We start from the raw sequence: 7,242 nt of genomic DNA, 5'->3' as shown, positions 1-7,242 counted from the left end.
ATATAGGCCAATTAAATTGAAAAGAATTTAAAACAAAGCTCTTAAAAATGTAAAAAATAGAATTATGTTAAAACGCTGGAGCTCAGAACAGAGCCAAATTAGGGATCTACACAGGCTAAATTCTAAGGTGTTGTGGAATATTAATCTACAGAAGTAGACAATTTTATCATCATGATGTGATTCTCCTCCCAAAATTCACGAAATAATTTTTCTATCATTGATGTCTACCACATCAAAAAAAGTATTAGTCTGAAGAAAGTGAGACTATGGGAAGAAAGAATAAGCCTATGAAGTCAGCTGAAACCCATATAGCTAGTATAGCCTCCAACCAAAATAGGAAAGAAAATTTCAATCGGTCACAAAATAGCGGTTCTACTCTGTCGCAGATGCTGTTCTTAGGGCTGAGATCTGGAATTCTTCATAAGAGCTAGTGTATCTCCTGGAATGATGAGTTGGACATTTACAACCTGGCGATCCATATGTTAGTCCCAAACTGGAGTCAATAAATGGTATAATGGCTCAGTCCAGCTGTCTCCTGCTTCACTGCTGTCACCAGGTAATAGATAAAGACAATTAACCTCAGATGTTTTCATCCCTGGCCACAGAGAGTGGGGGAAGAGAAATACAGACATGTCTCCAAAAGATTTGAGAAAAATCCTTTTACTCTACAGGAATGTCGACACAGAGGGGAAGAGCTCAGGATAATGTGCCATTTTATAATATTGGGCTTCCATTTGGGGCCTTTAGCTGTACAGGGAAGTTGCAATAATGCCCCTTGGTTTCTATGTTAAGATGCCCAAACTCCATAATTTATTAGGTCACTGAATCCATCCTTGCTGAAGATAGCTTTCTTGGACATCTCTTAAGGAAAAAGCCACAAAGGAGGAAAAAGCACATTTTTTGCAGTTCATGACAATATTATAAACTATATATTAAATTTTATATTTTAGGTTATAAATGTTTCATAGCATGTATTATATACATTGTTTTATATCTTATATTTACACATAAAATATATATTATGTATCAGTATTTAATTCATACAATATATTTTATATCACATATAATATGCTATAATTATAAATTTTATACTATATATACTAGACTCTTGTATAGCATTTTAATTCATTTAATTTTTGCAATAATCTTATGAGTTAGGAACTATTGTCCAAATCTTACAAATGAATATTTTTCTCCTTTCCTATTCTAAAGAAAGCTTAAAGTTAACATGGAATAAGACATATCCAAAGGGGAAACATTACTATATCAACCGTGAACTTCTGTGATATTAGTTAGGGGCAGGAGTAATTACTGACAAGGTGGTAGGGGCACACAGGTGACTTTGGCATGGAGTTTAGTTTTACTGCTCAATGCACCTTAATTTTCTGCCGCTTGGAGGCACTCTTGCACCACAGGACAAGACTTTCTGGCTTTGAACCTGGTTTCTCAAGAGTCTCAAAGATTCAATAAGACTGAGGATTAAACCACAACATGTAAAATTGGCAAATAACTCCTGGGTACACCTGAATCAATGATGTCGGTGATCATAACCTGGCTTTACTGGATTGGTGTCACTATTTAAGTGTGTCCCAAACATAAAAACAAACAAAAGATCCCACGTTCTTAAGGTTGAGAGAATTGTACCCATCTTTCCCTTCCAGACAGGTGGTAGATTGCCTAGGAGCTCCTGGAAGCAGGGACTTGGGATAACTAAGCTTTGGATATGGTGGCACCTGCCTTCGGACTACAGAGCTTGAAGCCCAGGTGACTCTGCATGCTAGGATGAAGTAAAGCAGATAGAAAAACCAAAAAAGGAATCAATCAGAAGGGTTTAAGCTTAAATGTAGAAGTAACACATAATGTAAGAGGTCAAAAACCACTCACATTAGAGTGGGGAATTAAACCTGGTGAGCACCCTCGGAGAACTAAAGCCACAGGACTTTTTATCAGGTGTCTTTGGCTACAGATGGGAAGTTAGAAGTTGAAGGATCTAATCTAGCTGAAAATGGTCTTAAACTATGGCTAAAAATTGGGAAAATGATTCAAGTTTCAATATTATTTATAATATAACCTGTATATATAATATATAAAAATTAATTTTAACATATTATTCTTTATATGAATTTATTTTAGAATCATGTACAATTAAAACTCATTATACCAAGATGCTGTCCTATTTTTAATCAAAAGTTTTCTTCTTAAAATTAACATGAAATGCCTGTGCGTAATCTGCAAAAACACTAGAATAGGGTTCTTCTCTTTCTCTTGTCACCACTTGCTTGTGTGAACTTGAGTAGTCCAATTTGCCCCATTGAAAAACTTTTTATAAGCTTCTAATTGTAAGTCTAACATCCCTGTAGCTTTAAATTCTGCAGTTTCTAAAAAAAAGGCACACTTGCAAAATACATTTTTTTTAATTGAAGCGAGATTGTGTCTCTTCTAAATGAAATACAAGAAAGTGTATTGTTCTTAAATGTTTGATATAGTGATTCCTCTTAATTGTTTTTCCTCCTGCTGTAAGAATGTGGCTTAACAACTGTGATGTTTGATGAAAACCGAAGATTTTTTTTAAGTCAAAAATAAATAAATGGGAGTGCTTACTTAGAACTACAACAGCTGTGTTTTGATGTTTACAGCCACAGATGTTAGATGTTTCCAGATGGATGCAAGGTTGTCAGTCTTCAATTTCCTTGAGAAAAAACTATGTAATAATGGGTAGTTACAAACCAGTTTCATAGTATTTTGTGATGTTAGTTATGAAATTCTCCAGTTTAGTTGAAATGTATATCTAATGTAGCTTTTATATATTTGGTTCAAATATTTAAAACGGTCATTTAATTTTGTTCCACATCAAATACTGACAAGAATGTTCACAATAGTGTTTCAATTAAAGATCAGCATTTAAAAATAGTCTTGAATATTACCTAACTATTTATGACTACGGACTCAAAATATTGGCAAATAAAATGATGAGAATTTAAAAAACTAAAAAGAAAATTATGATTTTCAGTGATTATATAAATCTCTGACTAGACTGTTACAATAAAAGATAATATTTAATATATGTTGCACTTTTACTGTGTATCCAACTCTGCTAATTACTTTATATATAATTCTATTTCATATGTAAAACTTGCAACAATTCTATGAGGAAGTCACTAAACTTATCCTCATTTTACAGGTGAATAATTTATGCTTAGAGACGTTATATAACTTAACCAAACTTCAGACAACCAAGGAAATGACAAAGCCAAGTTTCAGACCCAGGGACCCAATACTGGGCAATAGGTGAAGTGATCCTTTAACTAAGTTTTAGTATCCTGAGGATCAAAAGATGAGAATGTTCTAAGAAAAGCTTAACTATCCAACATTTGAAGTTAACTATATTCTTGTGGTAAACAATTCTTCAGAAACAATGGACAAACATTTGAAGATATTTGAACTTATGGAAAAGCAGTCACCTCAATAGTCTAGGTGAATAGTGCCTCCTAGAAGTGTGCCATTTGCAACCTGCACAGCTATATGTGGCACCTTTCCTATAGGAATGTCAGATTAAAATAGATCTGTGTGCTTGCCTAAATCACTAAGAGAGAATGAAAAAAAGAAATTCCTTTTGTATTAAATTGAAAGACACTGTAACAAAAGATGGAATAAAAGGAGAGTTCAAAGAAGCATGAGTATTAAGAACGATACTCCTGAAAATTACACTTTTATAAAAACAAGTTACCAGACCATAGACAGCCATTATGCCGCTCATATTACAGAATGCAAAAGATAAAAGAAGAAAAGCAAGCCAAGAAAAATATGGTGACTACATAGAAGCTCTGATAATTTTTGCAAATATGAAGACAGAAATTGATATTTTTTCCACATATGTAAATATACATGTGGGTACCTGTGTGTTTGTGTGGTTTGTTACATTTTCATTTCCTAGTCTGTTAAAAAAAAAAAACATCAACCAACTTCCTAAAGTCAAGATTTAAATATTTTTCAAACTAGATTCATTCTTCAAGATTTTACTAACTACACATTTTAGGAGGTTTTCCCTTACAGGTCACAAAATTATTAGTGTGAATCTAGCACTACCAGCAACTTGTCCCTTATATATCGTCCTGACTGTCCTAGAATGTAACTAAAATAACCCCGAAAGAGAATCAGAAAAGACAGATATAGAGAGAATCCTGAAGGTATTTAGTTTTCTGGTTGCATTCAACCTGTTTCACCTGTGCCCTTCCTGGATATATAGACAAATAAATCTCATTTTGAACTTAAGCTAGTTTCAATTGACTTTCTGTCATGTACCACTAGACAAGTGACTATTAAAGAGGACTTTACAGTAGTTGGAAACTGTGACCATGACTTTACAGGCTTTCAAGTAAAATGCATGTATGTATGTATGTGTTTTCATGGTGAGGTAGAGGAGGGGATGCTTTTTGCCAGCTCCAAGACACAGAAAGCTCAGGAAAAGGTAAAAGGGCTTGGTGCTCACAAGAATAAAATCATGGCAAGTGAATGTTCCAACCCTTAGGCCACATGGTTTGTTGAAGCACGTGGCAGTGATGTCATGTAGTGGTGCCGGTGGATGTCAAATAATTGTACTTGAAAACTCTTTTTATGGCTATCATTTAAATAATATTATAATAGAGATATTATAATAATATAAATAATATTCTATTATAATAAATATTCGTGTTGAGTAGAGAGATCTTCATATATCTTAATTATGATATTTGTTAACTCGGAATTTTGTAAATTACTATTATAAATATGCATATATGACTATAAATGGACCCACATCTTCAGTCCTAGAGCAGAGCTGGGATTTCTTCCCAGATCCAACTACAATAAAATGGATGCCCACACTGATAGCACAACTCTGATATATATAAACTACTTCCCCAAACAAGTAGACATGAAGTTAGTACAGATTTTCTTAAACCACATTCTTTACATTGAAGTGAAAACAGTGACAGAGCCCATTACCTGTGCCTTACACAGCCCTGAAATGGTTCTAATCCAATCCCTAATAAAAGCTAGAAAGCCAACACACATGGAAGTCACTGCCAGTTATATGGGCCTGAAAATGTCCTATGGAGAGGAAGAGCAATTCTGAAATTATCCTCAACTCTCAAGAGTCACCAGCTTGACAATTAAGAACAATTTTTTTTGGAGTTCAGTGCTTGTCATAGTATATTTCTGAAAATCTGCTGCAGGATTACAAAGCCTTATAATGACTCTGCTAAATATTTGTTGAGCAGAAATTTCAGATTAAAAGAATGAGAGGAATACAACATTTTAAGAGTTAAAAGCTGAGTAGTTTTCAGAAGATATGCCTGCTCATACTGAGGTTATACATGGGTTCCTGAGCAGAAACACTCAACAAGGGCTAGTGCAAGGGCAACAAAGTACTAGAATATAAAATTATAAATATGCATATAACACATAATTTTAAATTATAATACATATAAATATAGCATAGAGAGCTATGTAGATAGTCTCATACAGCTGGAAGATTCCTCCTTCCCCAAATTCATCCAAACATCTAGTTTTTAAATTTTTTCATTATTTTAATTCAACTCCTGTCCAGCATTCTACAACTGGTTTCCCTACCTACATTCTTGCTAAGCATAAACCGTTTTCTATGCTATAGCAAGAGTGAGGTAGATGATACAAAAATATAATAGAGCTCATTGTTATCATATCCTTGGAAAAAGAAAGTCCAAACTCTCTACACAACATATTAGATCCTCAATGCCTGTCCATACTCACATCCCTATTTATACTATTTACACTTCAGTTATCTTGAACTTATTGTTTCTTGATATCTGGACCTTGTGCTCTCTAGCTTCTTCTCATTTTCAAATATTCTCGCTTTTGCCAGAGACATACCTCTATACCATTCCCTAGACACATAGAGAGCTGACTGCTCAGATATATAAATAACCAAGATGCCAATGACAGCCTTAGGAAGTTCTCTCTCTCATTGTTCTGATGTTACCATAATCATTTCCATAACATCTATGAAAAACATGGTAGTACCTATGCCTTTGTCTATCTCTCTAATTTGAAGGACTCTTGGGAAAGAAATTTTTATTGTATATATATATTATTCTTTTTTAATATTTTGACTAGCACATTCTACTACATGCTCAAAAATTATTTATTGCATGAATGAACAAATGAGCATATTCTGTAAGTTTATGACCCATATCACACCTTAATTCACTCAGCAGACATCTTTAAAAATGTGATCTGAATGATCTATATTAATGTTAAATATGATACAGTAATATGAAAATATTAAAAATAATGTGAGAAAACTCATATATTTAAACTTCTAATTTTGTTCATATTTTTACTGATAAAATATTACATATAGATGAATTACTTAACATTTATGATTCTTGATTTATTGATACAAAATAACTATATGTTGACAGATAGTTCACTTATTATTTTGAGATATAAATAAATATGAAACATATGGAAAAGTTACTATTCTATTGGCTGCCAAATTCTAGGTACAAATAAATAAAAATCTCCTTTCTTGGCTAAAGTGCATATGTCCAGCATCTTCCTCATCTCAGCAAAATAAACCTCTGTGAAGCAATGTGATGAAGTGAAATGGAAAATCATTCCTACCACAGTCTACAGCACTAGATCAGCTTTGTTGACTCATACGTTGACTTAGACAATACCTTCTTCCTATTTTATATTGCTTTCAAGGGAACATAAAGTACTACAAAACCAATATTTAGCATAAAAAAACATCATTTTTCTCTAAAGTATTTTATTCATTTGTGATAAATGCTCTTAGCGGCTCACTCTCCTTCCTTGCCAGCTATCTTGTTTAGGACTGCTAGATGCCTTGGCCACAGGAGTATATCATGATTAATCTTAGCTAACCTTAGTAAGTCTACTCTGCTCTGCCAGGTACTCATATTTCCAGTTTTCCTTATAGCTAGGAGTGGCCATAGAAATCTGCAGATTGTACAGAGTCTTTGGTAGGAAAGCTTTTGCATTGGGATAGTAGACATGGCATAAGGATAACTAACTTCTACTGCCCACTTTGCTTTTCCTCTTTGAACACAATTTAAAGAAGTGATACTGGGAGGGAATTACAACATTCATATGATCAGGAAGTAACAGGACAAAATGTCAAGTCTCTGAGGATTTCAGAATGAATGCATGGAGGGTGTCTGGTAGCTTGACTACTTCCTGAAACTGCTGCATCTAAACTAG

The sequence above is a fragment of the Pteropus medius genome, unplaced genomic scaffold (genome assembly GCF_902729225.1).
Source record: "Pteropus medius unplaced genomic scaffold, Ma_sr-lr_union100, whole genome shotgun sequence".
Taxonomy (NCBI): domain Eukaryota; kingdom Metazoa; phylum Chordata; class Mammalia; order Chiroptera; family Pteropodidae; genus Pteropus; species Pteropus medius.
The sequence above is the reverse complement of the archived record's forward strand: the minus strand, read 5'-3'. Positions refer to the sequence as shown.